Source organism: Vicugna pacos, chromosome 1, assembly GCF_048564905.1.
Source record: "Vicugna pacos chromosome 1, VicPac4, whole genome shotgun sequence".
Classification (NCBI taxonomy): domain Eukaryota; kingdom Metazoa; phylum Chordata; class Mammalia; order Artiodactyla; family Camelidae; genus Vicugna; species Vicugna pacos.
Window position 1 is genome coordinate 29,854,156 of NC_132987.1, and position 17,484 is coordinate 29,871,639.

Sequence of the window (17,484 nt, forward strand, 5' to 3'; positions counted from 1 at the left end):
GACAGGTAGCTCAAATTCTATTAACTTTTTGGTCATTAAGTATGAGAGGTCATACTTAATAAATCAGAGTGACCTTCCAGTGAAATGCAGTGGCTGAGATGTTTTCTTATGAGCATCTGTTTTAATGAAGATTCTCTTTTACCTGTGCAGTTGATTTCTCGAAACCAAGTACAAAATATTGTGTCATTTCCAATTAATTTTGCCTTGTCTGTTTTGGCCCATTACTTCAGCCTGTCAAGATCTCTCTCAGCCTTGATTCTGTTTTCAAATATGTCACTTAACCTCAAGCAATTCTGTTAGTTAGCAATCTTCACAAAAATGTAGGGCAGCTAGGACTCTTATTACAGTCTTGCTGACTACGGCAATCAGCCTTCTTTTACATGATAATGCATACTTTGGGGGTACAGAGTTTAGAAAGCTTTCAGTCTACCCAATTTTACCATCATCCAGGCTATATTCTTCTGTCTTGCCTAGTGCTAGTATAATCTATGGCATATAATATGGGTTTAATAAACATGTCTTAAATATAGTAACAAATTGCCCAAAGCACATGAAGAGATATTTTGGTGAATGCCTTTCTGAAATTAACATATACTATTTCTAAAGCATTTTGTGGCCCTATCCAGTTCAAAAGCCTTGTCAGTAAAGGAAATGTGATTAATCTGACATGATTCGATCATGAAAAAACAATACTGGTCTCCAGAGAGCTCTGCCTCCTTTCTAAGAGCTCACAAACTACCATTTAATAATCCGTTGCAGCATCTTTCTCATGATCATGGTGAAGCTTCTGTTCCAAATTTGTGGAACCCAGCTTCTTCATTGTTTCAAAAATTGGGTCTTCAGTCACCATTTCCCATAATTTTTCAAAATAATTTTGTGATCCTCTTAACTTCTTCCAGCTTTCCATTGGGAAAAAAAAATGGACTTGTGGCTGAAATCTGAAGTTGTTCTACACAGATATTTGCTCAGTTTCTAGCTCCTCATATATCTTGGGCCTCAATATCTTCCTGTGGGTTCTGGTTTTTATATGAGGTACAGTTTTTAAGTTAATTAATAAGGAAAATGAAAGCAGAACATGTGAGTTCTGTTTCCTTCAAGGAGTTCTGCTGTCCCTTGGAAATTTGTTAACATTTGTTTCCTGGTATCTTGTGGAGTGTGAGGTATGTGATGTTGTCACGGGATTGGAGGGCAGAGAAGGGGTGGAGCAGATAATTTATGAAGCTGGCATTTTGGATGGGACAGAAGATGAAGATTGGTTCCAAGGGGCTGGCAGACAATTTCACTTACTTCCATGTGGGAGAGAGCAGAAAACAGAACATCTGGTGGCTGTGAGTTTATCATGATACCATCTCAGCAACATAGACTGTCCCATTTGGTCTTGGCTCTTTAATGAAGAAGCCAGAACATATAAATACTCTGCGTGCTCTCAGGATATTAATGTCCAGGAAGCAAGTCTACAGAGAATATCTAATCTAACTCTAACGTTATATCATTTCCTGAGGGTACCAAAGGATTCATATTCCTAGGAGAAAGAAAGAGATGAATAAATGGACTTGTCATCACCTCAAACTCACAACTTGATTTGTTAAGACTTTTTGGTTGGTAGGGCCAATTCTGTGCCTCTGTCAGTAGAGAGACTGTGCATCAAACTGATATCCACTGATAGATGATGGCCAAACTGTGTTTATCCATGTGTTTCAAAATTTCCTCCCTTTACTTCCGCTATCACAGATTTTATCAAGCAGAAAATAGACTGATTCGTTTTTGTTCTCCCCTTTCTTATGCGAATTAAACCCTAAAAGATAACAAATATTTATAGTGTATCAGCAGTCTGCTAAATATCACAGATGCATAAGTGTGTCTGTATGTAAGTGATACAACTGTTTAATCCTTACATGAATTTTATTTTTACATATAATTCCCTTTGAAAAGGTGAAGAAACTGAAATACTTGGGATAGTGATCGTTAAGTTATCAAGCCCACAGAGCTAAAAAGTGAAAGAACTGGTGGAAAACAGTATGGAGACTCCTCAAAAAACTAAGATAGACTTACCGTATGATCCAGCAGTCCCACTTCTTGGCATATATCCAGAGGGAACTCTAATTTGAAAAGATCCATATGCCCCAGTGTTCATAGCAGCACTATATACAGTAGCCAAGACATGGAAGCAACCTAAATGTCCATCAACAGACGACTGGATGGAAGTTGTGGTATATTTATACAATGAAATACTACACAGCCATAAAAAGGAATAGAATAATGCCATTTGCAGCAACATGGATGGCCCTGGGGATCATCATTATAAGTGAAATAAGCCAGAAAAAGGAAGAAAATTACCATATGAGGAACCTAAAAAAAAGAAAAAAGAGGACACTAATGAACTCATCTACAAAACAGAAATAGACCTGCAGACATAGTAAACAATCTTATGGTTACTGGGAGAAAGGGGATGGAAAGGGATAAATTTGGGAGTTTGAGATTTGCAAATGTTAACCACTATATATAAAAATAGATAAAAAACCAAATTTCTCCTGTGTAGCACAGGGAACTATATTCAATATCTTGTAATAACCTTTAGTGAAAAAAATATGAAAATGAATATATGTATATATATGCAAGACTGGGACATTGTGCTGTACACCAGAAATTGACACATTGTAACTGACTATACTTAAGTTAAAAAAAAAAAGTGAAAGAGCTGGGATTTAAGCCAGTTCTGCTGGATTCCAACATTTTCTTTTAACTCCCAAGATGCATTTCCTAAGAGGAGCAATATTAAGAAAAACAAGTGTGACAAATTGGCAACAAATAAGAAGTCACAATGTTAAGACAAGAATATTTATTTAACCAAAAAAAAAGTTCTAGCTGACCTACAAAGTAATGCTTTTTTTTTAGCTTTTGGGAAATTCAGAATTGGCGCATTTTGAATATTGTGATATGATTTTGTATTATTTTAAAACAATGCATATTTGTGATCAGTAAAACTTGTAGAGAAACAGAATTTATTATGGAATTTAATAAATACTTAAATAGAAAGCAGTTTGAATATGTCTGTGGAAGATTAAAAAGACATAGCTACACAAAAACAACAGTAAAATAAAATCTGTCACCTCTATAATTGCTTGGCAAAGTCTGTATAACCCTACTTAACATTGGGCAGTCTATTATTTGTTTCTAATGGTTTCTTGAATTATATTCTTGCTTCTTCTTTAAGTTCTCTGAGAGGACAAGATTTTAAATTTCTTTCTTGGATGTCAGACACCTAGAATGGTACGTGCCACATTTATCACCCTGTTAAGGATTAATGTTCTTGATCTCTCTAAAGCACACAGTGCCAGGCATACTGTAAATGTTGTCCTGATTTGATGATTTCTTGTATATGTGTTTCTGATTGTGACTTGGTACAGGTTATTGAAGTTATTACAGCTCAGCTGCACATTCACCCTTTTTGCATGCTCTGTGATAACAGAATTGGGCTTTGCAAATATTTCCCCTTTGCCACCTAGCAAGATATTAAGCCTTGTCTATAGAGGGTCTTAGGGGGAGAAGAGTTTCCTCCTCTTGGTTCCCGGGTGGATCTCTTTCCAGGCTCCAGCACAGAGTGCTTCTTCTCCATTGCTTGCCCTCCTGTGCTGAGTTCCAGAAGCATGTGCCTTTCTCCAATATCTGGCTGCAGCACACTCTTTCTAGCTTTCAACTCAAGCATCAATGGCATAGCCAGGGGCTACAGACAGTGCAAGCTGGTGCTCCAGCCTAGATCACTGTGCCCAGCCTCGTGTATACATATGCCCGGGATCCTGCAAGTCTGGTCACCTAGCAGCCCAGGCAGCTGACCTTAATTTCTTGCAAATGACCTGGAAATGCCCTGGTTCAAACTACATACAGAAGTGGACTAGACACCTGAAGAGGGCAGCCTCCTCTGCCTCCCAGTGGTCACCAGGTATCCCCAGCACCTCTCAAGTTTCTGAGGCTTGATAATTCCCTATGGACAGCCTTCTCTAACACCCAGAGGGAAGATCTCTGACAAGTTCTACCAGTACACTTCCTCTGTGACTTCCTGCCATCTAGTGAACCATGCCAGCCCCCTCCAGGGAAGCCTGAATTTCAACCTGGGTGGGGAAGGGTCCTTCCTTGGACACGATATTTCACCCCAGAGGTGGTGGCTGCTCCTTGTATCTGCTACCCTTGTATCCTCTACAGTTCTCTTTACTTCTCACAAGTTAATTCTGTTACTTTATTCTACTGTTAATAATTCTTTATATTAAACTTTGCTTTTTCTAAACACTTTATGGTTTTTGTCTCATGACTTGACCCTGACTGATACAGACATCTTAGTCAGAAACTGCTCTTGATTTGGGCCTTTGTTTGGGCAACACATAGAGATAAAGAGAGAGAGAATAAATGTAAGTCATTCAAAAAAGCAATCTAACCTATATTGAATTCTTATTACATACAGGGCATGATGCTAAGCCCCTGATGGACACTAGTCTCTTCACTCTTACAGTACCCTGCAGAGTGTGCCTTATTTAATACTATGTCACAGATGCAGAAACTTGCTCAGATTCACACAGCCAGTAGTGGCAGTGTTTCCCACCTTAGAGCTCTGATTTTGCAAAAACACTCACTATACAGCCCTCCAAATTACATGTATCTTAGACTAATATTTAAAATGTTCTTTTAAAATATAAAGTGTTCCTTCTCATATTATAATATTCTAGGTCTTGAAATATCCCAAATTTTAATAAATGGACTGTTGTATTAGTATGCTTTGGCTGCTATAACAAAATGCTATAGATGGGGAGGTTTTAACAGCAAACGTTTATTTCTCATAGTTTTGGAGGCTGGAAAGTCAATGTGCTGGCCCATTGGGTTCCTGGTGAGAGCCCTATTCTTGGCTTGTAAATAGCAGCCTTCTCTCCGTGTCCTTGCCTGGTGGAGTGACAGAGTGTACTCCAGTCTCTCTTCCTCTTCGTAAAAGGACACTCATCCACCTGAGGGACCCCACCCCTGTTACCTCATCTAAACCCAATTATCCAAATTCCATTGTGGGTTAGGGCTTCAACATATGAATTTTGAGGGGACACACTCAGTTCATAACAGTTGTGGAGAAATTAAATATTGGTATCTTTTTTTTATACTAGTTCCTCGTTTTTATGTGAAGTGATTTTAACATATTAGAACTAAAGGAGAGAACTAAAGGTCATCTAGGTCATTGCCTAAACTTCAAGTTCTGTAGTCAAATAATTCAATAAAGAATGAGGCGTGAAGGATTTTTTCTCTAATAAAAACTGTAGTTGGTATTTCTAAGATAAGTTGTCTAATTATTCACTAGTTATGAATCCTTGTAGTCCTATTGCTATTTATATTATCCCCATGAAAAAAATATTAAGTGTCCAAGCTAACATTTATAGGATATAGTACAGTCAAATTCAGTTTGCTGTATCTGCAAAATTTCTCCATTGATTATTTTCTTTTAGTATTCAAGCTGACATTCTAATTACAGAAAATGAAATGTTTATCTAGGAATATCATTCAAAAAGAGTAAGGGATTAATGGTCTAGGCAGAACTAGAAAGGGAAAAAAGTTAAATGGAGAGAAAAATTTATACTCTTCAAATTAATTCTCTAAAATTTGTTTCTGTGAAAGTAAAATGAATTAATGATAAGTGGTACTAGCCAGTTCTGTATCGTGTGTTTGTGTGTGTGTGTGTGTGTGTGTGTATATGCAACTCTGTCAATTTCTTTCTCAGTTCTACTTCATTATAGGTATGTGAGCTTGGGCAGATCTTTTTAAGCCTCTAAAACATTTATCAATAAGTAAGTGTAATTACTACCTTGCAGATGGTTGTAAGTGTAAGTGATCATAGATATGCACATGTGGAAAGCCTCAACAAATTTATCTCCTCTGTGCCCTTTCTCAGGGGACTGGTGGAAGATGTGCTCCACTCAACCAATAAAAGGAAGACATGAGATTCAAGAAACAAGAAATGCAACACAGGAGAGGAGTAGAAGAAATCACACCCCTTGTCTTCTGGTCATGGTGAGGAGAACTACTACTAACTACTAACTACTAACTACTAATTACTAACTACTAGTTACTGGGTTAGAGCAGGAAGATGGAGGGCTGAAGGAAAGGTACCACTAACAAAACCAAATCTGATCAATTACCCGGTGTGTTTGAAGATATCAAGAGGGCATGAATAAGTGATTGAGAATAGAAATAGTAGCTATTAACTCCAGGATACTCAACCTTGTACAACGAAAGAAAAGTAGACCACCTGGCTCAGCTGTGAATAATATTTACAGTCGGTATACAGTCTAAATACAGTATTGAGAGAACAAAATATATTGAGATGATGGGAGGAGGGCTGTAAGGGAGCTAAATCCTCACCTCCCAATAATAGGAAACCATAAAATATTACATAAAGCTGAAAAAAATAAAGAAATGGAAATATAAGCATTTTTGTTGATAATGATGATAAATACCAGGAGAAATAGGTAAAAGTCAAATCATTCCACGAAGTAAACATCTACAAACAGCGGCAGTCCCCGCCCACCCATTCTTCCCCCATCTCCCCTTCCCAGAGGACATCACTTCTACTCTTTCAGCGGTTTTGTCTGGTATTTACCAACATGTTTCTAAAAGGCAAGATTCAGTTTGCAAAGAGACAGACTGTAGGTTTATATACCTATCTCAAGGTCCAGTCCATGGTAAGTAGCTACTCTTACTTCTGTGTGGTTGTTGCCGTTTCGTGAAGAAAGCCGTCGATGTCATGTTACAAGCATTGATATGCATTAGGGGACACACCATTGGGACCATCAAAAGATTTCAAGACCCAAGGAACCCTTTGCACTGAGAGTCAGCAAGGTGGACTCATTTTGTGCTTTACCTCCCTATGCAGGATACCAAGAGGAGAAGCTAGGCTGGGGAAGGTGGGTGTGGAACTCTGCGCATCAGGGAATGCCTGCCAGGTTGAAGGTGCTCTTCCGTAGACAGAGGAGGTGAGTGAGCTTGAGCTGTTTGCTGTCAGATGGTATTTGAGGTTACGGTTGTGCCAAGTGCCTACCCTGGACCCATAGTTACTTATGAAAGACATACGCCATACCTTCCCATAGAACTCCTCCCAGATGCCTAAATGCCACTTCCCAGGAGGGCGACCCTTTGTGCTATGAAGAGGAGAGGAAAGGAAAGGACATCAGAGTCAGGACTAGGAGGTACGTTGTTTTCTCCTCACGAGTCAGAAAACTAAACCGTAAGGTCTGCAAAGGCACAGAGCGCTCTAGGCCAACCAGGAATGACCCTGCTGAATGTGCCCCACTCCCAGAAAATCTATATGACGAGAGGACCAAGCAGAACCCTAGGCCAGAAATGCTCTGAAAAGGGGCACTTCTCAACTGTAGTGAACCTTAGTGGCGTTTTAAAAATAAAAAAGAATTTTCAAGAAGTGAAAACACCTATTCCCAGGAACTTGCTTATTAGAGACCAGAGCAGGGCAGTCTCTCTTCCTCTTCTTCACCACTCTGTTCGGATTTTATACCTTATCAGTAAAGCGGTTTCAAAGCTTGAACGCATCCCAGCCTTCACCTGAGAAGGCTGGCCCGTGTTTGAAGACTCCCTGGAGAGTGACTTGGGAGTACTTAATAGACGCCTCTGGAATACGAGCAGGACTGTTCAGTGGAGCATCCCACTGTGGAGCAGCTGCAACTGCTCTCTTTCCCAGCTGTGCCAGGCCCTCGGCTGCCAGCAGGTTTAAGAGGCAGAGCTTCCCAGAGACCCACAGGGTCATTGCAAGTCTTTGCTGAAGAAAGCTCGGCTTTCGAGAAAGAGGTAACTGTTAATCTTTGGCTTAGTGTCTGAGCTTGACTAGTTTTTGCAGAACAAAATATAAATCACGCATGAATTTGCTTTTCCCAGTTGGTGAGCCTAATGCCATCTAGGAATGTTGATTCTGTCAAAGGCACATGGGAACCCACTTCTGGGACTCTCTGGGTCAGCCGCAGTCACTTTGTATCTTGAAGCTTGATCTGCCCTTGGCAGCCTGTGATGCTCAGCGTTGGAGGCAGGCAGGCCCTGCTCCACCCACACATTCTTACAAAGAGGAAAGCTCCTTCCTGTTTTCTAAATGGCCTTTTTTATTGACACCTGTAGGGATGACTGCTTAGTAGAAACTCTTTAGATTAGAGGGGTACTGGGCAATCTAATGAGGACTCTGTCTTCCAAAACTCATTTCAGTCAGTAACAACAAAGGGGCAGGAGATGAAAACATCTCCCCAGGCCTCCCAGAGGACAGACGTCGAAGGAACTTACTCTCAGAACACAGACGTGATCAAAGGAACAACAAACTCTTACGGCATCTTAATATGAATGTGCTAAGCCGTGATCCATGTTTGCAATTCCATCACTAAGTTATAAAACACAGTTTTTGGCTGCCTTGAGTAATTAGAAGGGTGTTTTTCCTGCAAGTCCCCACGTGTCTATAGTAAAAACATCTGTCTCACATCTGCCAAGAGTAAGAATGCACACACTGAGGAAAATCGCTTTCGCTCACGAACAGCAAACCTTCAGTGACAGTCGACAAAAAAAAATCTAAGCTTTTGTTTTATTGAAATTGTGTTTTTGATTTCTGGCATTACAAAAGGAGCATTTAAAATGTAAATTGATTCACAGTGGTCCTGTTAAGCCAGCTGTGCAGAGGAGGACTAGACATCATTTGGTCTCATATTTGGTCTTGTTTCCCTTCCCTGGCTTCCTCCATAGGCACCCCTGCAACATGAAAACACACTGTCTACTCAGATTGCTAAGGTGCAAACAAATGAAACTGATTCATAATTCATAGATCCCTGGCAGGGAAATGCTTCCAGTGTTTCATAGATGAGAGATCAAACTTGTAATCTATTAAGATGAAAAAATGTACAAATCCTATGGCCCCGCAAATTTGTTTCTTGATATCTACCTGCACCAGTCAGCGTGTTATCAGAGAAGCAGACCACCAGGATATAAATACATATATTTGGGGTTGGACCTTATGCTTTTGTGGGAGCTGGCTGCATAGTCGATATGTGGCCGTTGTTTCTGTGTCTGGTGCAGGAGCTTGAAATCCACAGGGCCGGTGGTCAGGAAGGGAAAATGGAAGTAATGTGGGGGAAGGAATAATGAACTGGAATCTTGGAGACTGAGGCTGAAGCCACCAGGAAGGATGAGAATCTGCGTTAGACTCTCAGCACCACCGAACTTCTCACTTGGTTGATCAGGGCATCCTACAGGAGGAGCCTACCCATGCCCCCATGGACTAAACATGCACCTTGCCCAGGAGACAGAGAAGCTGAAGCAGGAGACCCCACTGGGCTGGCCTAGCTTGACCCAGCTTCTACCCTAGTGCAGTGACAGGAGCCAGTAGAAAGCCATAGGATACATGAGCTGAGGCATCACCGACCTTCCAGGATAAAAACAATATGGTGCCTGCTAACTTCCACCTTCCAAATCCCATGAAAAATCCTCCTAGAGCCCACACTATGTAGGGACTATGTAAGAGAGAATTCCCAGAAACATAGTTCCAGTTTTGCAAAGGTGAAAAAACACAGATCTGCTCAGCCTACAGAAATACACTCTCATATGCCCCAGGAGGCAGGCATAAAACATGCATGTTACATTGTCTATATTAAAAATTGGAAACCGCTTAAAACCTGAGCTATATCCATACGAGACATACCACAATTCCGTCAAATGAGGTTGAGCAACGTTTTAATGTGTAAAGAGTTCTAGGCCAAATTGTTGGGTATGGAAAGAGTTATATACACAATATGGTAGCATGTTTTAAAAACACCTAACACAAAATACTACTAAATATAGTTGCATGGGTACCTTTATTTATTCAACACATATTTATCACCTGCTATGTGTCAGATACTCGTCTAAGCACAAGGGGTTTAGTAATCTAAAAAACTCTGTCCTCAGAGAGCTTATATTCTAGTTGAGGAGGTAGATGATAAAAAGTAAATAAATAAATAAAATAAGGCATGACTTAGGTGGTGATAAATGCTACAGACACAAAGAAAACTAGGGAAGAGAATAATGAACATTCAGAATGATTGTGCCTTTAGATGTAGTGGCCAGGAAAGGTGATATTTAAGTAAAAGGTTGGAAGGAGGTGAGAGAGCTAGCTGTGTGGATATCTGGGGTGAGGGGGTGGTAGTGTTCTCAAGATGAGAAACAAACAAGTGCAAAAGCCCTGGGGCATGGGTGTGTCTGGTGTGTTGGAGGAGAAATGAACAAAGGGGAGCAGAGTAACCTGTAAATCAGGTCAAGTAGAACCTGATAGGTCATAAGGCAGACTTCGGATTTTACTCAGCGATAAAAGTCTTCAGAGACGTTCATGTAGGGAATCTGAAAGTTAAAAGAGATCCTCCTGGCTGCTGTGTTGCGACAAAACTGTAGAGACACCAGAGGGAACATGGACACTAGTTAGGCAGCTACTACAATTATCCAGGCAAGACATGGAGTGGCTTGGACTCCAGTGGTGATGATGAAGTTGTTGGGTTCTGAATACAGTTTAAAGGCAGAGCCTGCAGGATTCTCTGAACCCTGGAAATGGGCTGTGAGAGAGAGAGGAGTCAAGGATGACTCAGCCTGAGCAGTGAAAGTAGGGAAGCCACGACAGGAGATGAGTTTGGAACTGGTTGAGTCTGAGACAACTATTAGACATCCCAATGGAATTGTCAAGTGGCTTCTTATCTTTTTGAAGCCACAGTCTTCTCACACCGTATTAAAGATAGGCCTGGCTCTTTGCAACTGCAGCTTCCGATGGACACTGCTGCAAAGTTAACTGGCTTACATGTAACCCCTGGAAGTTCAGAAAGGAATTCCAAGGCACGAAGTCTGTATTCAGAAACAAGGGCATATGGCTGACCTTCTTCCATCAGCTTGTTTATACTACCCATACCAGAGGGCACATCCTGTACGTGGCCTCTTTAACCACAAACACTGGGGAAAATGAAGTAGAATTTAGCTAATAACCTACTTGAATTAAATCTTTCTTTTTTCCTTTCTTGTTAAAGATAACCAGTTGTCTGGCTGAATTTTTTTTTCAAACATTTAAATGTGCTGATGCAGCTTATTTTTTGGTTTTGTTTTATTAGACTTAACACAGGAGAAAATGATCAACAAGCCTTGTGCCATCATCATCATTTTATTTCACAACAGTCGTCTGGGTTTGTGAATGTTTGTTTCCTGAGATAAACTCACGGAAATGCACTGTGGAGATGAATGAACTCTAATTAGTTTAGTACTCCGATTAGGGGGGATCTGATTTCATGGAAACAGCACAAGGCTAAAATATCTTACCTTGACACACTTACAATACAGATGTTTCAAATATGAATGGATGGCATGAATAGCAGAAGCACTTTTAAAAACCAGATTCTTATATTACTGTTTTTAATTTTGTACTATCAGTTGCTTAAATTAATTTGTAGGCGATAATTTCCATTAATATGAGAGAGTCAGCTTGTCTTCTTTCTCTTTTCTTTGGTTCCCACGTATAAGGGACTGTGGGACTAAATAAATCATTATATATTCTACATGCAATTCTCCTGCGACAGCCTTTCAGAAATGAATTAGGAAGCTTGAATATTAAATGCCAGCAATCCATGACTAGGATAAGGTCAGTTTCAAGGATAAAGACGTTTTTGATTTGAGTACTTGGTTACACTTGCATAAAAGCAATTTCAACAATAAGGCTTTGTTATTGTGTCTAATTTATGAAGAAAGTCATTGCTCTCCAATAATTTTACTTAAAAAGATGGTATAAACATTTTCTCTCTCCTCTTTCTGTCTCTCTCTCTCTCAGACACACACACACACACACACACACACACATCCATCACTGAATTGAATCCCATCACAATGGCTTTTTAATTCTGATAAAACTCAAGTTTTTACAGATAATACAAGCAAAGCTAGCCTGTTGATAATGTCCTGAAGCCTTCCCTTGTGGCTTTTGTTTTTGCATTAGTATTGATTTGCCAGGTTTAAACTATCATCATCATCAATGGCACAAGCCTTTGTGTGAATATAATTAACTCACTAAATTCTGTATTTCACGGCAGGGGAAGGCATAGCTCAGTGGTAGAGTGTGCACCTAGCATGCATGAGGTCCTAGGTTCAACCCCCAGTACCCCTGTCCAAATAATACATAAATAAACCTAATTACTCCCCCAAAAAACCAACAAAAGTAAATAAATTCTGTATTTCAAATCATAAGCCAACCTAACTAGTGAACACTTTTTTTGGACTGTTAAAATTACACATATGTTTGGAAGTAATAAATTAACTATTTTTATCCACTAATTTCTATGCACTTATTAACGAAGTCCCTATAATGTGAATAGTTCTAAAAATGCAGAGACCTATCATTGTTAAGAACACGTGAATATTTACTTCATGTTGTTAGGTGTGACAATGCATTTTAGTTATGCAGCCACATACCTACGTTTTTAGGGTACTCTGGGTTGTCTGTGATATCTGGGTGCTTTAAAATACTCACAGAAAGGCATCAATAAAGCACATGTGCAAAATCTTGATAATGGGTGATGTGTATATGAAAGTTCATTAACTATATTCTCTCTTGTGCGTGTTTGAAATTTTTCATAACAGAGCGTAAAAATCAGCCCGCTTCTATCAATCAGCTCCCTTTTTTATAAATAGTAAAATGAAATTTCTAACACAGAAATGTGATTTCTTATCACTTGGTCCCTATACTGGTGAGAATATGCTGATGTGGGCTGCATAGCTAGGCTGACTGTCCACAGAGAGGGCAGGAGAGCTACCATTCAGGGAAAGATCCTTTTTTCCATTTATTTCAGGCATGATGGCATTTAATCCATGCGACCTTCTGAAATTTCTGTATTGCCGATGGAAAAACTTGAGACTCAGAGAGAGGTTAAACAACTTGCCAAATTCACGTGAACAGTAAGTGCTGAAGCCAGGCTGTGAATCTAGATGGGAGTGCCTCTAAATATTGTTCTGGGGTCTTTGGGGTGAATTTCTGAAGGAATTTCAGTCACCACTGCTCATGTTAACAAGAAACTAAAGCACAAGTCTGATCCTGTGTCCTTGCTGCTAGGACTTTTAAATGCTTCCTTATTAGCTACGAGCAAACAAAAAGCCTTAGAAGGCTGACACGTGTGCTCTTAAATGGCTCCAGCCCTGCCCATTCAACCTCAGTCCCTGCAAGCCCCTCTGTACACACTGTGCTGGCTAATGTTATGTGTCAGTTTGACTGGGTCATGGGATACCCAGATACTTGGTTCAACAGTATTCTCAGTGTGTCTGTGAGGATGGTTCTGGACGAGATTAACATTTGAACCAGAAGACTGAATAAAGCAGACGGCTCTTCTCAGTGTGAGTGAGCTGCAGCCAATCCACTGAAGGCCTGAGTAGAAGGAAAAGGCAGAATAAGAGAGAATTTGCTCTTTCTCAGTGTCCTTGAGTTGGCGCTTTTGGTGTTCTCCTGCCTGTGGCTTTGGACTTGGACTGGAATTAAATCATTGGCTCTCTTGGTTCCCAGGCCTTTGGACTCGGACTGGACCATACCACAGATGCTCCTTGGTCTTCAGCTTGCTGACTGCAGATCCTGGGACTTCTCAGCCTCAGTAACTCTGTAAGTCAATTTCCTTATAGTAAATCACTTCATATATTATTGGTTCCCAGACTAAGACAGATTTTGGTACTGAGAAGTGGGTGCTGCTATAAGAAACGCCTCCAAATGTGGCAGTGGCTTTGGAACTGGGTCATGAGGAGAGTCTGGAAGAGTTTTGAAGTGCATGCTAGAAGAAGCCAACATTGCCATGAAGGAGCTTTTAAAGGTAATTCTTTAGAGAGCTCAGAAGAAGAGAGAGAAAGTTTCCATCTTAGAAAATACACAAATCATCGTTAAAGGAATGTTATAGAAACATAGAAATGAGGGGCCATTTCTGGTGACGTCTCAGGTGGAAACATGTTGCTGGAAATTGAAGGAAGGGCTATCCTTGTTATGAAGTAGAAGGAACTTGGGCTGAATTGTGTTCATGTTCCAGTGCTATGTGGAAGGTAGAACTTGCAAGTGACAAAATTGGATATTTAGTGGAGGAGATTTCTAAGCAGCGTATTAAAATCGGTTCCTTCTGACTGCTTGTAGTAAAATGCAGGAGAGAGATGAAATAAAGAAGGAATTGTTCAGCAAAAAGGATCCAAAACGTGAAGATTTAGATACTTCTCATCCTGTCTATATTGCAAAAAAATGAGAAAGCAAAAGGAAACGCCAGGGGTTGGATTATCACTCAATAAAGAGATTATGGGATTTTATGAGCAGGGACCTTGCCAGATTGGACTGAAGGGGATAGACAGGGCCTTTTAATCAATACCGCAGGGGTGGGGTCACCCAGAGTCCTGGGGGGAGAGCTCCCTGGAGCTTTAGGGATAATGTCCATGCCCAGCAGAACCTTGGGGGCAAACCCTTGGCCAGCAGAGTCATGGGAAAGGGGCTGCTGCCTGAGTGGATCTGGAAGGTGGGTCATTGAACCAAAGGGGTTAATCTTGATTCTTGGGATCTGATGGCGTTTACCTGGCTGGGTACTGAATTTGCTTGGGACTCGTTACCCCTTTCTTCCTTTTGATTTCAACCTTTTGAACTGGAGATGTTTATCTTATGCCTGTCTCACCATTGTACTTTGGAAACACAAAATTTGTCTGGGTCCACAGTGTGATGATTGTGATTTATCCTAAGAAATATATACATGTGATCTTCATCCTTGTTTCTGGCACAGGGCTACTGAAGTCATTCGGAGTTGTTTGATGAGAGTGATAGAGGTGTCTCTTGCTATGTTAATCAGGTGACTTCTGGACCATACCTAAGGATTGAGGCTGGTTGCCAGGGGAACCAACCTGGGAAAGAGGGTTAGAACTTTCAGTCTCACCCTCTGATTTCCAGGGAGGGAAGAAGGGCTGGAGGTTAAGTCAGTCACCAGTGGCCAATGATTTAATCAGTCGTGCTTCTGTTGTGAAGCCATAAAAACTTAAAAGGACAGAGTTCATAGAGCTCCTGGGTTGGTGAACACATGGCGATCTGGGGAAAGTGACACACCTGGTGAGGGCATGGCAGCTCCACACCCTTTTTCACATGCCTTGCCCTGCACATCTCTCCCATCTGGCAATTCCTATTATATCCTTTTATGATAAACTAGTAATCTAGTGAGTAAAATGTTTTTCTGAGTTTTGGGACCCCCTCTAGCAAATGAATTAAACCAAAGGAGAGGGGATTGTGAAACCTCTGATTTATAGTCAGTCAGTCATAAGTTCAGGTAACAACTTGAACTTGTGAATTGCATCTGAAGTCCAAGGAGGGGATCATGGGAACCTCCAATCTGTAGCCAATCAGTCAAAATTACAGGTAATAACCTGGGCTTGTGATTGGCTTCTGAAGGGGGCAGTCTCATAGGATTGAACCTTTAAACTACCCGCACCCCTGCGCCATACACATACACACACACACACACACACACACACACACACACACACACACACATACACACTTGGAAATTAGATCTCAGAACACTTATTTACAAAGGTTCACAGCTGGAGAGAAATTTTACCTCAGGCTGAATCATGCTCTGAATCTCACTCATGCCTGCTTTAGATGATATTTAAATGAGACTTTAGACCTTGGGCTTCAGAGTTGATAGGGAAGTGAGTTGGGACCTTTGGGGCTATTGAGATGAAGTGAATGTACCTTGCATTCAAAAAGGACATGAATTTTAGGGGGCTAGAGGCAGAGTGTTGTAGATAAAATTGTGTCCTTCCAAGATTCCTGTGTTCAAGCCCTAACCCTTGGTATTTGGGGATGGGCCTTTGGGAGATAATCGGGTTTGGATGATGTCATGAGGGTGGTGCTCTCATGATGGGGCTGGTGCTGTAATAAGAGAAGGGCTCTTTCTCTCTCTCCACCAAGTAAGGACACAGCAAGAGGGCAGCCGTCTGTAAGGCAGGAAAAGGGAACTCAGCAGGGTCTGATTGTGCAGGCACCCTGACCTTGGGCTTCCATCCTCTAGGACCGTGAGAGATATGTTTCTTTTGTATGAGCCACCCTGTCTGTGGCATTTGTTGTGGCAGCCGAGCAGACTGACGCCCACCTACCTTCTGGCCACATGTCCTGTTGTTCGGCTTGTACGTGCCATCCCTCTACTGCAAATGGCCTAGTCCTTTGGGAAAACCCACTCATCCTTCAAGATTCAGTTCAAATGCCACATTCTCTGGGACATTTTCTAAACTTCCCAGGAAAGTTGAAATGCTCCTGCCGCCTTGTTATCACTGGCTCTGTATTCCAGTGGGCAGAGTACCTGTCACCTAGTGCTGTAAGGACAGCTCATGTGTCAGGTTTTTTTCTACTTGTCACAATTCTTGTGATTATTTAAATCCCAGGGTCTGTACAGTAAACAGTGTGGAGGCAGTGGTCCAGGCAAGAGGCAGTGGAGGCCTGAATTATGATAATGCAGAAGCAGCAAATAGAAGGAACTCATGCAAGAGAGGTGGAGGAAGAAGCTCCCTTTTAATCTTATCCATACATCCTGTCTCTTTCTACTCATTTAAACCACTGCCATCTGGCTATTGCCCCCAACACTCTGCTGATGTGCTTATAAATAACCTCCCAATTGCCTGATCCTATTTTACCAATCTTATCTGACCAATTTTAGTTTTCATCCCCCTAGATCTCTCTGTTTCACTTGACACTGTTTAACCCAGCCTCCTTGGCAATGTCCTTTCCTTTGATTTCTGGTGCACTGCAGGTCCTGGCCTTCCTCCGCTGCCATCATTCTGGCCTCTTTTGACCACTTAAGGGCTTCCCCAACACTTAAAATTTCTTTTCTTGGCCCCATTTCTCTCTCTTTATACAGTGTCTTCGCACACCTACCATCTTGGTTTCAGTCACCATCTAATGATGCTCACATCTGTTTCTCCAGCTTCAAACTCTTATATCTAGCTACCTGCTATTTGAATGTCCTGTAAACAGCATGGATATTTGCCATGCCCTAAACTAAATTACTAAATAAAGCCCCCGATAAGAAAATTTAAAATAAGATAAAATAAATAAAGCCCCCAATACAAATGCTACTCTCATACCTACATTATTTATCCCTGCTCGTGGCCATGCTGTTCATACAAGATAGAAATCTCTATCACCCATGATGTCTTTCCTACAATTATTTCCCATATAAAATCTGCCAGAACCTGCTAATATCAGTCATGTCCTTGATTCCTTCCTTCCCTTCACCTCCATATCCAATCAATCTCAGAGTTTTTCTGATCTAAATGCTGAACACTTCTCAAGTAGGCTTATTTCTCTCCAAACTTAGTAAATCCTTGTTAAAAGAAAGCCTCCCTGTTTGTCCCTGTTTCAGCCTAGACTTCTAACTCCTCTCCCTACTTCTGCCATCCTCCTTCATATAGATCTAT

The 17,484-nt window shown here is 41.0% G+C and overlaps 1 long non-coding RNA gene across 4 annotated transcripts in view; it reads left to right on the top strand.

Moving 5' to 3' along the window:
• Positions 1–17,484, top strand: part of LOC116280190 (uncharacterized) — a 138,831-nt gene that overhangs the window by 35,567 nt on the left and 85,780 nt on the right. For all 4 annotated transcript variants that reach the window (XR_012071971.1, XR_012071961.1, XR_012071962.1 and 1 more), the window contains exons 4-7: positions 5,921–6,039; positions 6,902–7,001; positions 12,861–12,966; positions 13,565–13,657. This is a non-coding gene — a long non-coding RNA (uncharacterized lncRNA). The remainder of the gene's footprint in view (positions 1–5,920; positions 6,040–6,901; positions 7,002–12,860; positions 12,967–13,564; positions 13,658–17,484) is intronic.